This window comes from Pseudorca crassidens, chromosome 5, assembly GCF_039906515.1.
Source record: "Pseudorca crassidens isolate mPseCra1 chromosome 5, mPseCra1.hap1, whole genome shotgun sequence".
Taxonomy (NCBI): domain Eukaryota; kingdom Metazoa; phylum Chordata; class Mammalia; order Artiodactyla; family Delphinidae; genus Pseudorca; species Pseudorca crassidens.
Genome location: NC_090300.1, coordinates 122574132 through 122592951, shown reverse-complemented (window position 1 = coordinate 122592951; position 18820 = coordinate 122574132). Strand labels below are relative to the sequence as shown.

At 36.3% G+C, this 18820-nt stretch overlaps 1 long non-coding RNA gene across 1 annotated transcript in view; it reads right to left on the bottom strand.

The window, feature by feature from the left end:
- Positions 1 to 2588: 2588 nt before the first annotated feature.
- The window catches only part of LOC137225334 (uncharacterized), a 602240-nt gene continuing 586008 nt past the window's right edge, over positions 2589 to 18820 (bottom strand). Inside the window, exons 7-8 of the long non-coding RNA XR_010943794.1 lie at positions 7244 to 7398; positions 2589 to 2705 (exon numbers count right to left, since the gene is read on the bottom strand). This is a non-coding gene — a long non-coding RNA (uncharacterized lncRNA). The remainder of the gene's footprint in view (positions 2706 to 7243; positions 7399 to 18820) is intronic.

Here is an 18820-nt window from a genome sequence, read left to right as displayed (position 1 = left end):
AATAATGGGATAATGTCCATAATGTCAAATTGTATATCCTTTCATATCTTTCTCTTCTGCATCAGTAAGCCAGCTAAAGCATTTTTAGTTCTCATTTTGTATTGAATACTTTAAATTGGCCACAGTTCCTAAAAAAACAGATGTGATTCATTTTGGACAGGACTTAAACATATAAATTTCACATGAGTTTAGAGGCCACTAAAGTCATGGAAGAAGCATCTCATGACTTATAAACACAACCCATTCTGGGCGAAGGACTACTTAAGGTGATAAGAGCAAGAGAAATATCTGAGAACACTTACAGTGAACTTTCTCGACCAAACTGTAAACTACATTCACGATTATTTCACATTGTTATAAAATTGCTTTTTTAATTTAAAACACCAAAATTTGATTTGTTATTATACTCTCTCCTTCTGTAGCCTCCTCTGCAGGCATCACCCTATGTGTTTGCACAAAGTCCAAATGTCAATTACATTCCAGGCATTTCTTTTGGCTTTGTGTGTTGTTCTTCTCTTTCCACCCATCTGCCAAGCCTGATTTACCCTACAAGATTCAGACTTTTGCAATTTAAAAATTCTAAGTCTCTTTAGAAGCTAGATCCTTAATAATTTTATATCAAAACAGGTTTCATTGTGTGGAGATATGTGGAACTATTTGAAAATGAATGCATGTATATGTGTGTGTGTGTAATTTTTTTTAAAGGAACAGTGTTATAACTGAGCAATCTGTTTTTTAAAAAGAATTATTGTTATAAAATTCCCCAAATTGTATATTCCAATAAAAAATTGTCTCTGCCTAAGACTATCAAATTATACCACTGTTCACTTTCTTCAAACATAGTGAAGGTGTATATTTTAGATTTTTGATTGGGAATTTTTTTTTTATTTCTTAGCTGCATTGGGATAAGTTCAGTGTATTAATTAGAAAGTTCTGATTCTGAGAGAAACTCACAATAACTTTACTTATACTTGGATTATGTACTCAAACACATACTTTGACAGTAAAGTTCTATGTAGGAATACATTTTTTGGAGACATTAAATCTATCAATTTATTAATATTTCTAAATCCAGTAGTACACTCATTAGTGTGAGGGTGTGGCCCATAATAATGGGAATTTTATCATGACAATCATTCATATTGTGGAAAGCTATTTCCTCAGGATAAAAATGTGTATGTTCCAGTCAGATTAGCCTTATAATGTGGATGACATTTGCTTTGTGGAAGTTTTTCTTGATGTTTTTCCTAACACAGAACAAGGTACATATGGGACACAGTTGAAGAGGAGTTTACTTACCACAAGCATATTATGACTCATAAACTGATTTATGTCTACTGGCCCTGTGGCATGGACCCCAGCAGTGAGGCATCATTGTAATAGCTGTAATAGCCATTCTTTGCCTCATGAAAGCATGAATAAAGATCTGATATGTCAATTAAATGAGAAATAGAACATAGTAGGGTTGTTTCTAAAATCTCATCTAATTAGCATGAGGAAAAATTAAAACTGAAACACAAAGATTTTTTAGAGCTAAAAGAATACTGTTAATGCCTCATTTAGAATTATTTGGCAATCTTACCTCTAGTTACATATTTTGAAAACCTTCTTTGTAAAGAATCTGGTTAGTCCACAAATTCGCATGAATGCTGTGTACATTCTGAGAAAGAATGAAAAATTGTTCATTATAATTTGAAAATTTCTGAAGTAGAGTTTGGCCTTGCCCACTCATGTCCTCCTTGCAATTCATTGCCAGAAACAATAGCAAACACTTCAACAAATGTAGAGTTCATTACTCCAGTCTGGCACCAAATGACATGATTTAAACGTGAATGAAGGGTAAGGACAATCTAAGGTATTGTACTTACATTTAGTCTACCATGTTAAAAATATTGGTTCCAAAATATTTAAGTAATTTACATAAATAATATTAAATTTATCTCATTCTGCTGCTCAGTCTACTGGTTAGTTCTGTGATGTTGAGAAAATTACTAGATTTTTATCAAACTAAATTTCCTTATTTGAAAAATGAGTGATTTCCAACTTGGTGTTCTCTAATGTTCTGTATAAATCTAAACTAGAATTTAATATATTTTGTCAGGGTGTTACGTTGCATTAAACCAATACTTTATCTGAGTGTTTAGGATTAATATTGCTGCTGTAGTTTAATATTTCTATGATTTGATGGCTTAAATTCTGACGGACACAAAAAAAAGAATAAAGAAGATATTGTGGCATTTAATACATTTACATAATATAGATATATGATAAGTAGTCTAAAAGTTTATGAATATTATTGTTCCAAATTTTTATTATCTAAAATATATCATGAAAGTCAATTGAAGAATATATTAAATGTCTATCATTTTACATATCTTAAAATATCAGGCTGTAACTAAAAATGGAGCAAAAATAAATCCTAAATATTTAATAAACCAAAAGCAAAAAATAATTGCATTGAAAATCCTTTACTGTAGAGCTGAATTTGCAGTATTATTTCTTTTCCCTCAAAAATGGCAAAAGGCATTGTGCTCAATGAAAATGAAAAAAGAAAGAAAGAAAGAAAAGAAAGAAAGAAAGAAAGAAAGAAAGAAAGAAAGAAAGAAAGAAAGAAAGAAAGAAACTTAATTTACCAGAGAATCCTTGTTGATCTGCAGATAATGTGAAGTAAAATCACTCATCATCAGGATTAGTTCTAACAGCATCTGCAGAAACCAAAGGAGAGCTGTGATGTGACAGCTCTTTTGAAAACATCCATCAGAGTCATCTTCTTCCTCTTGTTATGTCTTTCCTTTTCAAATATTTCCTCAGCCTGTGCATCTGGAGAATCTCCTGCTCTGTAGTAAATTATCTTTGTTTCATGAAATCTGTGCAATTTGTACAACACTCTCAATCATCATTAAAATAGACACCACCCTGCCTGAGTCACACAGATTGGGCCACTGAGTGAACACTTATACTATGCATTTTTAGCCCTTTTGGCGATGGATAAAGCCACCACCACAAGGCGTTCTTTTTATTTAAAATAGGTACTGCATCATACGGTTCACAAATCACAATGACATAAAAGCAAGCCTTGCTCCTACCCCTCTCTACACCCACCTTGTTCCTCATCTACCCTTCCAGCTCCCTATAGCAAACATTTCAGTTCTGTATTTTTATAATTAATTCTTCATTTATTACAATGCCATGGTGATTTTTTAAATAGATGATAATTTGTTAAAGATATTTTTTTAAAAATCCAGTATTTGGCTTCTTCTAATCTTTAGAATCCTGAAAATGAATTTCTACTGTCATTTATTTGTAGGCTGAAATAAAACAAAATAACTGGTCTTGACTCTCAAATGTAATAGATAAATATCAAACATATGGTTGGTTTTCATTATAATCCACTGTAAAAACAGGAATGTACCAATGGAAACTACAAAGTGCAGCATAAAACCTTTGTCGTAATAAGCCAGGCCCTTTTAAAAGAAGATGGCAAATGTTTGGGTCCATTTACACTGATTTGCTTCAGAGGAATAAAGATAAAAGAATATATATTGGTAAGAATAAACTTTAAGAAAATATAACTAGTTCAGAAGCATTTACTATGTGGAAGTCAAGTCTCAGGGGCAGAAGTAGAGTGACCACAAGTATGTGAGCTTGTAAAAAACTAGTTAAAGGAGAAGGCACGATATCACTAAATCAAGTCATAAGGTCTGACCACTAAGATGTACCATTTGCTATAACTTAGAATTACAGGGAGAAAATGGTTCAGGATGATCTATCCATTCTTCTTAGACTATTTGAAGCAATATAATACCAGAAATATCTCGAAGTGAAGTCATAAATCAGATAGTGGAAATGTTGTTCCATTTAAACTAAACAGAATCAATTATCACATGTGGTTTAAAATATACTTAGTTGCTTAATTTGGGTCTTTGGAAGCAGGTAAATTGAGAGTGAACAGTTAAGTTCCTCAACTTAATCTTCAACCTTTCCTTTGTGTCTCTAATACAAATCTTCCTCTCAAACCAGAGCATAATTTTTCTTTGAGGGCTGTAATCACAGGTCTCCAAATATCAGGTACCAAATCAACTCTGCTATGTTGACAGCCTTAATTGAATATGCTCAACATTAGATTAAAAAATTAAAAGTATAATTCCCGTCACCTTGCAGGGATGTTTTAAATTTAATTATATAACCGAAAGGAGAGAAAACAATCAACCTCATCATACATTAAGAAATGTTTCCATCATTGCCCATCATTCATTAGGAATCATGCTGTATGATTTATTACTGAAGAATCTAGAACATTTTCTTTTTTGTCCAAGTTTATTACTAAATAGACTATGTAAAAAATAGTAAGATTTGTCTCCTCACTGTGAAACTTAGTTTATCATTTAAATAAAAAAACAACCAGCAGATTTATTTGATGCTACACTATTATGGAAGGAGAAAGAGCAGGCATGAAGTGCAGGAGAAAATATCCCCTCCCTCTGTGCTGTCTTGTGTTTGGGGTTCAACACTTTACAGAGTACTTTCTCTTTCTTCTTAGGGTCAAGATGCTAATTTCACTTGAGATGTGCTTGCTTTTCAAGACAGGAGATAAGATTTCCTTTTTCATTTTTTATTTCTAACTTTTAAAAAATTCTATAAAAGTAATCGGCATATGGTTTTTAAAAATGTATTAAAATGTTTGTAATGAGATCCATCAATCTCCTGCCCTTCCTGTCCTTATTTTCTAGTCTTGATCCACAAAGGCAGTTGCCTTCAACAGTACATCTGGCAAAGAAAGGTGATGAATTCACTTGAGCACATATTAAATTTGTCCAAGTGGAAGTGTCCAGAAAATTGTTGGATATATGGGATTGAAATTTAGGAGGGAAATCTTGGATACACGTATTGCTTTGGGAATTTTCAATATATGGGTGGTATTTGAAGCTATAAAAATAATATCTATTTTGCTTTTTCAAATATGTGTAGAAGAGCCATTTGCAAAAGTATAATATAAATATAGCATATTCTTAGAAAATAAATAGGTTTAAGTGTGGTAATCGGAAGCTTAGTAGTAATATACCTTGGCAGGCTGTTGTACATCTTGACTGCAACTAGAGACAACAAGACAACAAAGAGATGATACAGCAAACTGGGTGAAAAACATAGCTCAAAAAAAAGCAGCAGTAGTTGGGCTTCCCTGCTGGTGCGGTGGTTGAGAGTCTGCCTGCCCACATAGAAGACACGGGTTCGTGCCCCGGTCCGGGAAGACCCCCCACATACCGCAGAGCGGCTGGGCCCGTGAGCCATGGCCGCTGAGCCTGCGGCAGCAGGAAAGGAGTGGAAGAAAAGACTAGAACCCAATCTTAGGTTTTCTTAAGATCAACCCTAGACTCCCTGCCCTGCAGAAGTTCAGAAATTGGAAAGAGGATAATGATTTCTTACAGAGCTTTACTGAATGCTTTGTAGGATTTTCCGTGGAGATGGACGTAACTAAAATAGAATATTCTTATAAGAAAAACTGGGCAGTTAGTAAAATTTTTCTCTGTTTCTTTCATCCATAAGTGCCTTTTATTGTTATACTATGGTTTCCCAGAATTCTTTGTTTCAATTCTCTACTCAGTTTAATCTCTTAGGATCAAGTTCCTTCATTGAGAAGTTTTTCCTTCACTTTCATCAAGACTCACCTGAAATTCCACTATTATCCATGAAAGATTAACTCCTATGGGAATTACCTTTCTGCCAAATACATTTATAAAATTGGACAAAAGACAAACAATTTCACACACTGAACAAGAGGTAGTGAACAACTCTGATCTCTGAGGTTAGAAAATAAATGAGGTGAACCCTAACATTTCCCCAATTTACACTGTGGGGGAGGGGGGAAGTTAGGAGATTACAGTGCATCCAGGAGGAATTCAAGCAGGGTTTAGCATCTAGCTGCATTGATGACTGAGATCAGAGCTGAGAGAGGAAATTGGCTAAAATCCATAGGGCAGAATATCCCAAAACAAAGGGATCCCACACATACACACACAGAGTTTTGGAGGTCTGCAAAAGTGCCTTCTTGAGTCTTTGATTGAATAGAAATTTATAAAACATGAAGTAAAATTTCATGAAGCCAAGGAAAACACCAACTGAAAGTAGTAAGCTGGAAATTCTCTGGAGCTATGGCTTGGAAGAATGTGTGTTCCCACCAGCCACGTGTAATAAACTTCATGATATGTGCAGTACTGGGTAGAGTCTTCGGAAGCATAAAGGCTTTTTTTTAAACTTCAATAGAAAAGTTGAAAAGCATACCTTGAAAGTATCAAATTTATTCTAGGCCAGAAAATAGTTCAAAACTATTCAAAGAAAAGAATCACCACTCAAAACCTCACAATTCACAATTTCTTGCATCTAATAAAAAATAACCAGCGTGTAAAAGAGCAGGACTATATGCCTCAGTGCCAGTAGAAAAGAAATCAATAGAAGCAGAACCAGATCTGACAGAAATGATGGTGTGATCAGACAGAAATGCCTTAAGCATCTAATATAAACCTTAAAAACAGATTTAAAGATGTTAAGAAAACATAAGAAATGGAAGATATAAAAGTGAAATCTTTAGAACGTCTAAAGATTAAAAATATAATATCTGAATGAAAAATACATTAGATGTAATTAATTTCAGATTAGAAATTGCAGAAGAAAACATAGTGGACTTGAAGGCATATAAACAGAAAGTATCCAAAATAAAGAACAAAGCAAGAAAAGAATGAAAACAGGGATTGGTTTATCAGGGAGCTGTGAGATAATATCAAGCTGTCTTATATGAAGGAAGTTGGAGTCTGAGGGGGAAGCGATATCTGAAGAAAGAATAATAAAAATATTTCAAATTTGAAAAATTGTCACATTCAAAAAAAGCACTGAACCTGAATAAATACAAGTGAAACCACACCATGACACATTATAATCAATTTACTGAAAACCAGTGATGAAAAGAAATAAAGAGAAGCCAGGGAAATGGCTCCCACGCAAAGAATCACATACAAAGACACAATTTAGGGAAAAGTTCTATAAGTGATTATTACACAGTTATGCATTTTAAAAACCTCATCAAACTATATAGTGAAGTGAGTGAAATAATTTTATGCAAATTTTTCTTCAATAAACTGATTATTCAAAAAGGTTTGCTTGTTATATTCTATTCTATATTTATTTGACAAGTTATAATTGTATTAAGGACAGATAAAAGATAAATAAACTTCTTTTTTAGGGTACTTACATCTCAAAACAAATTTTGGAGTGAAGGTTTTAACCTCAAAGACAGAACTTTTCATGATAGTCATTTTGAGCGCTGTGATGAAAGTATTTGGAAACAGGATAGACTTTCTAGCACTTATCAAATCTCACCATAGGACTAGCCAAATAGATGCAGTCCTGCAAAAAAAAAAAAAAAAAAAAAAAAGTTCATATTTAAAATGTCAGTTCAGGAAATCATAGAGAGAATAAACTCAAGTTATGGCAATTCAGCCACTTCTCAATAATTTGTTCTAATGAAGAAATACAGCGGCACTAACATTCCACAATGACCTCAAGTCCTGAGAAAATTTCTATTTGGCTTTATAACGTATCATATGATTTTCAGCAGATTTTTTCCAAAAATTCAATTTTCCATAAAAATATTGTGATATAAAGCATAGAGCAACTAAATTTCACAGAAGAGAAGGAGACGATATTAACAAGAAACACTTTAAACATCCTCCATGATAGGGCTCTGTGAAGGACATTGGAAGTAAAAAGACATATCACTGGGGCTTCCCTGGTGGTGCAGTGGTTGAGAGTCCACCTGCCGATGCAGGGGACACTGGTTCGTGCCCCGGTCTGGGAAGATCCCACATTCTGCGGAGTGGCTGGGCCCATGAGCCGTGGCCGCTGAGCCTGCGCGTCCGGAGCCTGTGCTCCGCAGCCAGAGAGGTCACAACAGCGAGAGGCCCGCCTGCCGCAAAAAAAAAAAAAAAAAAAAAAAAAATGGCAGGCTACATCTATCATCACAATTGATCTACACATCTATTGAAGAGAAAATTGATTCTGTTTAAGGTCCTGTCAACTTCTACTTGTATTTTGTAGGTCTAGGATTAACTTGCAAATAGTATCAAACTTACTGGAAGGACATGGTTTACTAAAGTGAAATATAAAACCCATAACAATCTTCAAAGTGATGGGTGCTTTATAGATTTTATGTGAAATAAGTTTAAGTTAAAAGTTGGCACTTGTTTCTTTCAACAGGCTGCATTTCCAAGAAAATACATGAAAGAGAAAGTACATTGACGTTCTTGGGGAGCTGCATTCAAGAATAATTTCTCTAGGTAGAACTAAGCCAAAGTAACGCTACAGAGAAAGAATGCGGGCAGCTTACCAGAATAACTGGGTTGTAACGTATTTCTACTGAATCAGCAGTCCAAGTGTAGCAGCGAGACCCTAAATCTCCACAATATTCATTAATAACCCTGACTACCAAATTAGAATTTCTGTCACAAAAGCCTTTATCAGAAACTTGATAATGGCTTTTGAGTTTATCATTCTGTGTTTCATAATATACCTTGGGACTTAAACCAATGACTTTTGACCCAAGTAATTTTTTTCTAAGATGAAAGTGAATTGGATGGGGCAGACTAGACAGATATCATTAAAGAATTTCAATTGCATTCTCTGGCCTAAAAAATATTATAAACCTAGCTGTTTTCTACTTACAACATAAGCAACGGTTAAATTATTTAAATAGGTTTTCAGAGTAAATATTGCTGATACAATGGAAAAACTGCAGTTTTTGTATATTTTTATCACTTATCTATTCAAATGGCTTGGCCCTGACTTTTGACAGTTTTAGCTGGATTTCATTTGAACAAAGTAAGCAAGTTGTAATTTAACCCATTGATGCCATAAACCGTACTGCAATGCATATCCAAAATATATACTCATGAGCATAACACATTTTCATTATACACTAGCTCTACACACTCATTAATATAAAACACATTCACTGGAATTAAACTTATTGACTCAATGGATATATATATATATATATATATATATATATATATATATATATAGTGTATTGGTTTTGTAAAATGCACACTCAAGTTCTGAATCAGTCTCAGACCAAATGGTGGCTTAAGTTCCCCTGATACCCACTTTCCTAAAACTTTTGCCATCATTTTTCCTCTCTATCATGATGAATAAGAAAAATTCAAGCAATAAGAAGGCTGATGTATGACCCTACTTTTTATGTTTGTAAAGAAAGGAATTCATGTCCTAGTTTAATATGACTCCTCTACCTATTATTTGTTCTTCTTCGTTCTTTCTCACCGTTGTGGCCTCGCCCGTTGCGGAGCACAGGCTCGGGACGCGCAGGCTCAGCGGCCATGGCTCACGGGTCCAGCCGCTCCGCGGCATGTAGGATCCTCCCAGACCATGTAGGATCCTCCCAGACCGGGGCACGAACCAGTGTTCCCTGCATTGGCAGGCGGACTCTCAACCACTGCGCCACCAGGGAAGCCCCTTTCTTCGTTCTTTTTAATCCATACTCCTTCCTTCCTTCCTTTTCTCTCTCCCCACCCCCCCCCACCCCCTCCCCAGGTCTCCTTTTATTAACTCTTCACATTCTTTTCTGTATTCTTGTCTCACCTACAATGAGTGCATTTTTAATTTTAGCATATAAATTGAATCTTCTTATGTTAAAATTCTTGTCAAGCATCCCTTTTTCTGTATCTCTAAGTAAAATCTAACTAAAAAGTTTGTGTTGCGACTTTTTAGGAAACAGGTCACCTGGAAGGTGAAGGGATTAATAACATGTGAGCTGAGGTCTGGGGGTACCCGAGATACCAATGCTTGCTGTTAAAGATTCTTCAGTTTCTTTTTGGCATAGATATTCTGGTTCCCTGTTTTCACATATGTGAATCTGAACCCTTTGGACACAACTTATCTTTCCTGCAGCTGAGCCACTGAACTTCTGCTGGGACTGTCAACCAGACCATACAATGTGTCTCACTCCAGTACAGCCTGTGTTTCAATGGCAACCCCCTCTTTTGGACCTGTAGGTAGTTTCCTAACTCACTGGGTTTGGTTTATATTATTCTAAATAAGCTGACCTTGAGTATGATCACCTCTCCATTAGACATCACCAGGAATGTTGAGTTCCCATTGCTCTAAGAAGTAGTTTCAACATCTTATAGTGAATGGCTATATGGTGACAAATTCTTTATAATTAAAAAAAGTTGTTTCTGAACAATATATCTGATGCTCTGCTCATACATCAGTGATTATCCAGGAGATAATGATGAGAGTACACTGGATATGTTATAAATGTTAGGGGTAAGGAAAAGTCAGCTGTAGTCTAGCTATTTGTGTATCTTTCTTCTGGCATTATTTAGATTTTAGAAATCCAGTCACTGCTTCAAACCTACATTGTGGTAGACTGTATTCATGGCCCCAATACTCCCCCCCACCCCACCCCCTCCTATGTCTATGCCCTTTGCCTTGTGACCATGCAGTCCCTTTGAAAAGGGGAAAGGGTATATTTCCCCACCTCTTTATTCTGAATTTGGCCATGTGTCTTGCTTTTGTCCGTGGAATGATTCAGAAGTGAAGGTGTTCCTGTTTTGAACCTAGACATTAGGAGGTCTTACATGTTCCAGTACACTCTTTCTTAAGTCTTTGCCTTTGCCAGAAGATAGTCTGAGTCAGCCTACTAGACTTAAATAGCACATGACAAATGCAACGTTTCTCTGGTCACCCCAGCCGAAGCAAGGCTGTGTCAGCCAAACAGCCAGCTGAGCTCCAGGTATCTGAGCAAGCACAGGCAAGTTTAGCAGAGCCCCTTAGCTGACCCCCCACTTAATTACAGATATGTGCACAATGAACAATTATTGTTGATTACTGCTGAAGTTTTGTGGTTGTTTGTTTTGTGGCGTTACCACTGTAGTATTGTGACATCGATAATTGGTACATAGAATTTTTCAAAAGACAGTGTTCAGATCACAGAGTCATCAACAATTCCAGAGGGGATCTCTGACTTCCTTTCCTCTCACTGATAGTAAAACATTTCTGTGTCCTAGTCGGTTCACTACAGGAAAATCACTTGAACCTCTATTTTTATCTCTAAGTTCTATAGGCCAGAATATCATTCTGTCTTCCATTATTTGGGGCTTATCCTTAGGGAAACCTTTGTACCCCTTTCATTGTATTTCCATATGGAGTGACATTCATTAGCATAAAACCCATAGCCTTTATCCATTCCTTCACTCACTTTTCCTTTGAAGAAGAGAACTGAATTCCAACTGGGAAATCTTTTGGTAAAAACTGGTTATAGAGTCAGTTGCCTGCAGGGAGCATATGATATGCTTCTTTGCCTAAGTACTGGCAGGGTAGAGCTGCAATTTGAGATTCTGTATTTATTTACTCTGAGTGTGAGTGGAAAGACTATGTAATTCTGGGTTTGACTATTTGAAAACTCGTTGTTATTCATATAAGCAAACTGGTTTAATAAAAATAACTTTAGAGTTCCATTTGGCCATCTTCATTACTCTCTCATTTGACTTAAACTCAGATAGTTAAAAGAAGGTTCCTCTCTCTTTCTGTCACATCCCACTAACTTCCATTCTACCCTTAGCATCAAAGACTCTTACCCGTCATGCATGCTCTTCTCTTCTGGGCTACCATTTCTCCAGACACTAACAATAACGACATAAAATGTAGAATTATATCTAGTCAGTTGTTTAAGCCTAAGATCAGTCAATTAATTTGAGCTTTTGCTTGCTTTCCTTCAATTATCAAAATTCACTGAGCACCTACTGAGAACCAGACCACGAATGAGACGATAGCTATGCCAATATGTAATAACATTGACCCCAGCCTTTAAGAATTGAGTCAACCATCTAAACTACCAATGTTGTAAAATCACCAGACTAATTTGTTTGCATGAAGCAAACCTCCAGTCCCCATTTGATGGATCACAAAGTAGCACTTTTTTATTCTTAAGTCTGCTTAAGATCAGAATTTAACCATTTATTCAGCAAATATTTATCATCATCATCTACTAGGTGTTAGGCACTGTCCTTAGAAATGAGGAAAAGTCATGAGCCACGTAAGTTTCATATCCTTATGCAGCTTTCATTCTCTTAGAGGAGATTGTAATAAATTCATACATGAGCAAATATGCACTATAATTTCCGGTAATCACTGGAAATATGGAGGGGAAATAAAACAGCTTAGAGGAAGAGATAATGAGGAATGTAGGTGATGTATTTTAGATACAATGGTCAGGGGAGGCTTCTCTGTGAAGGAGATTTTGGAGCAAATGCCTGAATGATGTGAAAGAAGAAACTGTGTGATAGCCTGCTGGAAAATGTTCCAAGCAGAGAAAAGGCAGATTAACATCCCCGAGGGAACAATGAGACAGACTCCAGTGGCAGGACTGAGTCAGAGAAGAATATAGAATCTGATTTTACAAAGAGTAGGAAAAACTAGAACATTTAAATCCAAGTTTAATAAGAATTAACTGAAGGGTTTTGAACAAGGGAATGATAACACATATTCTCTAAAGAGATTCTTCTACCAGTGTCTGCTATGTGAAGAATTAAGGGTGGTGGAGTCTGAGGATAGTAGGAAAATTTGCCAGGAGACTACACTATAGTAATTGGCTAAGAAATGAAGGTTGGAGGCTTGAAAAGTGTTGGTGATAGAGGGGATGGGAAGGCCAGCTGTAGGGTATATTCTTGAAGATAGTACTAATGTGGCTTGATGATATATTAGATGTGAGAGTGGTGGAAAAAGAAAAGTCTAAGATGATATCCAGGTTTTTACTTGAACAGTTGGTGAATGGTGGTACAGTTGTGCCATTTACTTGGTAGGTTTGGAGGCAGAGGTACAAAGGGTTGGTGTCGAACGTGTTAAATATGAGAGATTATTTGGCATCAAGGTGGAGCTGTCCAGTAGGCTGATGTGAGTCTAGGGGTCAGAAGAAGGACTACAGATGAGAGCTGAGACATAAATTTGGGAGTCATCGGCACTTAGTTGAGGTTGTACTGGACGAAGTCATTAGGTCATGAATGAAGATGCAGAAGAGAAGATGGCAAGGACCAAACTCTGAAGCACTTCAACACTGAAGTTGGAAAGGAAGAAAAAGAGTGTGCAAAGAGCTGGAAGGGAGCAGCAAGTGTGTAAGGAGGAAGCCAGATGTGTATAATATCCTGAAAGCCAAGTGAAAAACATGTTTCAAATATTGCTAAGAGGTTAAGAGAAGGACTGAGAATTTAACATTAGATTTTGAAGATAGATATTATACCTAAATTTTATATAAGTGACTTCAGAAGTATGGTGAAGATAAAAACCTGATTTCAGTGGGTAAAAGATAAAAAGGAAGGTAAGGTAAGGAAGTAGAGATAGTAAAAATAAACACATTTTTCTAAATATTTTGGCATGAAGAGAAACACACAAATTGAGTAGCTGGACAGAAATCTAATGTTAAATAATTTAAGCTAAAAGAGGGTTTATTGAATAAGTAGGGGCAGTTGAGGGGATTAAAAGAACAGCTGAAAGGACAAGGGCATATGTGGGGAAAATCTGCAATTTTTAGAACCCGGGCCTTGCATCCTCTCACCCCTGCTTTTGTCACTCCTTCCTTCATCTTTTTTCATCTACAGGGAAGTCTCATTCTCTCATAACCAGCAGAAGCTATAGGATTCCCTCCTTCCAAGTCCAAGAAGAGAAAATAAAAAGAACTTCACTTTCACCTCCAATTCAGAACATACAGGGACTCCAACTGACCCTCTAGCTTCTCTTCGAAAGGACTTTGTTGGCAGGGAATACAGGACAGGTATTGACTCAGATGAGGCATATTGGGTGCAAGCGATGTAAAGGCTAAGATGAGACTTCCTCATGAGCTGATTAGCTTTGTAAAGACTCCAGTTGAGCTGGGACTGAAAGGGTGGGAAGGATTTGAATAGGTGACGTGGGTGAGAAGAGAACATGCTGGGAGCAAAATCATGGAAGCACAAATGCAAGGGATACAAGGAAGGTGACTTGATTAAAGAGGAGAGCAAGGGAAGGAGTGTCATTTGCTGAGAATCTAGGATCTACTAGGTAACGACTGGTACTTCACATATTACTTTCTCATTTAATCCTCATGGATAAATTTTGGTACTTTTGGCTACATATAGTGGAAATGCCAGTTAAATCTGGGCTACGTGGAAAATGAGTTGGCTCAAATCAGAAGTACAGATGTGAGCCAGCGTTTAGCATTGGTTGATCCAATAACTCAAAGATCTACTTACTGTTCCACAAATGTAGTGTTTTTCACTTAACTATAATGCATCTTTGCACTGAAAAGACTTTTGTGTTCAGTTCATATGCTAACCTGCACTAACTCATTTAAATTGAGTAAAATAAAACATTTAGTTCTTCAATCACACTAGCCATGTTTTAAGTGCTTGGAGGCCACCTCTGTTTTGTGGTTACGTATTATTATTGTGACTACACACAGAATTATTTCCATCATCACAGAAGGTTCTATTGGACAGTGCTGCTCTACCTCCCTAAAGTACTTTCTAAGAATTCTCACTTTTTAGCACATTTACCTCTCAATGCTAAGATTTTTTGGGTCTTATTTCCTCATTTTATCCCTTAATTGTACATTGCTCTTGGGTTGGTCTTTTAAATATTTCTTATGTATATATATTATCTGCACAAGATAGTAAATTTCAAGGGCAAGGAAATTTTCCATGCTGAATGATGAATAACCACTTGTTGCTTTGAATCTGAACACTATTTTAAGATTTCAGATTGCCACCAAATACCCATATGAATAGCAAAAAGGCAGCATTAAATTAAATTTTTATTTTAGAATAGTTTTAGATTCACAGAAAAATTGGAAAGATGGTACATAGAGTCCCCATATACCCCACATTGTTTCCCCTATTACTAACATATTATACTAGTATAGTATATTTGTTACAATCAAATGATGTTGATACATTATTATCAACTAAAATCCATACCTTTATTCCATTTTTAATCTAATCTTCTTTTTTCTGCTCCAGGTTCCCATCCAGGATACCGCATTATATTAAGTAGCCATGTTACCTTGACTGTGACAGTTTCTCAGAATTTCCTTTCTTTTTTTTTTTTTTACATCTTTATTAGAGTATAATTGCTTTACAATGTTGTGTTAGTTTCTGCTTTATAACAAAGTGAATCAGTTATACATATACATATGTCCCCATATCTCTTCCCGCTTGCGTCTCCCTCCTTCCCACCCTCCCTATCCCACCCCTCCAGGCAGTCACAAAGCACCGAGCTGATCTCCCTGTACTATGCAGCTGCTTCCCACTAGCTATCTACCTTACATTTGGCAGTGTATATATGTCCATGCCTCTCTCTCGCTTTGTCACAGCTTACCCTTCCCCCTCCCCATATCCTCAAGTCCATTCTCTAGTAGGTCTGTGTCTTTATTCCTGTCTTACCCCTAGGTTCTTCATGACATTTTTTTTCCCTTAAATTCCATATATGTATGTGTTAGCATACGGTATTTGTCTTTCTCTTTCTGACTTACTTCACTCTGTATGACGGACTCTAGGTCTATCCACCTCATTACAAATAGCTCAATTTCGCTTCTTTTTATGGCTGAGTAATATTCCATTGTATATATGTGCCACATCTTCTTTATCCATTCATCTGATGATGGACAATTAGGTTGTTTCCTGTCTTTAACGACCTTCATCATTTTGAGGAGTACTGGTTCGGTATTTCATAGGATGTCCCTCAGCTGGGATTCGTCTGATGTTTTTCCCATGATTAGAATGAAGCATTTTAATATGACCATTTGAAGGCTGATATTCAATACTTTTCAAAATAAAATTAAGGTGAAAGAAAAGAGCAGAAATCTAAGGATTGAGACCAAAAAGCATTACAGTTATAACTGGTACATAGAATAGTTTTGTGGTGTCACAAAACTATTTATACAGGTAATAGAGCTGAACAGTTACATACATAGTTCTAACTGAAGTCCTCAAAGGCTAGGGATGAAGAGTGGTCAGAAGTCTTTATACAGGGAACATTATGAACATGAGATGGGGAAAATAGATACCTAAATCTATTTCAACAAACTGTCTTATTTTTTGTTTTTGTTTTGCAAATATTTTCTCTAATTTTTTGAGGTTGTCCTCTAATTCTGTTGAATACTTTTCCTTTGCCATACAAAAGCTTTTAGGTTATTATTATTTTTAACACGTTTATTAGAGTATAATTGTTTTACAATGGTGTGTGAGTTTCTGCTTTATAACAAAGTGAATCAGTTATACACATACATATACCCCATATTTCCTCCCTCTTGTGTCTCCCTCCCACCCTTCCTATATCACCCCTCTAGGTGGTCACAAAGCACCAAGCTGATCTCCCTGTACTATGGGGCTGCTTCCCACTAGCTATCTATTTTACATTTGGCAGGGTATATATGTCCATGCCACTCTCTCACTTCGTCCCAGCTTAACCTTCCTCCTCCTCATGTCCTCAAGTCCACTCTCTACATCTGCATCTTTATTCCTGTTCTGCCCCTAGGTTCTTCAAAACTACTTTTTTTTTAGATTCCATATATATACATTAGCATACGGTATTTGTTTTTCTCTTTCTGACTTACTTCACTCTGTATGACAGACTCTAGGACCAGCCGCCTCACTACAAATAAGTCAATTTTGTTTTTTATGGCTGAGTAATATTACATTGTATATATGTGCCACATCTTCTTTATCCATTCATCTGTAAATGGGTACTTAGGTTGCTTCCATGTCCTGGCTATTGTACAAAGGGCTGCAATGGACATTGTGGTACATGACTCTTTTTGAATTACAGTTTTCTCATGGTATATGCCCGGTAGTGGGATTGCTTGCTTATGGTAGTTCTATTTTAGCTTTTTACTGTTATCCATAATGGCTGTATCAATTTGCATTCCCACCAACAGTGCAAGAGGGTTACCTTTTCTCCACACCCTCTCCAGCAATTATTGTTTGTAGATTTTTTGATGATGGCCATTTCAACTGGAGTGAGGTGATACCTCACTGTAGTTTTGATTTGCATTTCTCTAATGATTAATGATGATGAGCATCTTTTCATGTGTTTGTTGGCAATCTGTATATCTTTTTCAGAGAAATGTCTATTTAGGTCTTCTGCCCATTTTTGGATTGGGTTGTTTGTTTTTCTGATATTGAGCTGCATGAGATGCTTGTAAATTCTGGAGATTAATCCTTTGTCCGTTGCTTCATTTGAAAATATTTTTTCCCATTCTGAGGTTTGCCTTTTCATCTTATTTTTGTTTTCTTTTGCTGTGTAAAAGCTTTTAAGTTTCATTAGGTCCCATTTGTTTATTTTTGTTTTGATTTCCTTTTCTCTAGGAGGTGGGTCAAAAAGGATCTTGCTGTGATTTATGTCATAGAGTGTTCTGCCTATGTTTTCCTCTAAGAATTTTATAGTATATGGCCTTAGATTCATGTCTTTAATCCATTTTGAGTTTATATTTGTGTATGGTGTTAGGGAGTGTTCTAATTTCATTCTTTAACATGTAGCTGTCCAGTTTTCCCAGCACCACTTATTGAAGTGGCTGTCTTTTCTGCATTGTATACTCTTGCCTCCTTTATCAAAGATAAGGTGACCAGGGCTTCCCTGGTGGCGCAGTGGTTGAGAGTCCACCTGCTGATGCAGGGGACATGGGTTCATCCCCGGTTCGGGAAGATCCCACATGCCGCAGAGCAGCTAGGCCCGTGAGCCATGCCTGCTGAGCCTGCGTGTCCAGAGCCTGTGCTCCACAACGGGAGAGGCCACAACAGTGAGAGCCTCGCGTACCACAAAAAAAAAAAAAAAAAAGGTAAGGTGACCATATGTGTGTGGGTTTATCTCTGGGCTTTCCATCCTGTTCCATTGATGTATACTTCTGTTTTTGTGCCAGTACCATACTGTCTTGATTACTGTAGCTTTGTAGTATAGTCTGAAGTCCTGGAGCCTGATTCTTCTAGCTCTGTTTTTCTTTCTCACGATTCTTTTGGCTATTTGGAGTCTTTTGTGTTTCCATACAAATTGTGAAATTTTTTGTTCTAGTTCTGTAAATAATGCCATTGGTAGTTTGATAGTGACTGCACTGAATCTGTAGATTGCTTTGTGTAGTAGAGTCATTTTTACAATGTTGATTCTTCCTATCCAAGAACATGGTATATCTCTATCCGTTTTTATCATCTTTAATCTCTTTCATCCATGTGTTATAGTTTTCTGCATACAGATCTTTTGTCTCCTTAGGTAGGTTTATTCCTAGGAATTTTATTCTTTTGGTTGCAGTGGTAAATGGAAGTGTTTCCTTCATTTGTCTTTCAGATTTTTCATCATTAGTGTTTAGGAATGCAAGTGATTTCTGTGCATTAATTTTGTATCCTGCTACGATACCAATTTCAATGATTAGCGCTAGTAGTTTTCTGGTAGAATTCTCTATGCATAGTATCATCTCATCTGTAAACAGTGACAGCTTTACTTCTTTTTTTCTGGTTTGGATTCCTTTTATTTCTTTTTCTTCTCTGATTGTTGTGGCTAAGATTTCCAAATAATAGTGGTGAGAGAGGACAGCCTTGTCTTGTTCCTGATCTTAGAGGAAATGGATTCAGTTTTTCACCATTGAGAACGATGTTGGCTGTGTGTTTGTCATATATGGCCTGTATTATGTTGAGTTAAGTTCCCTCTATGCCTACTTTCTGGAGGGTGCTTATCAAAAATTGGTGTTGAATTCTGTTGAAAGCTTTGTCTGCATCTATTGAGATTATTGTATGGT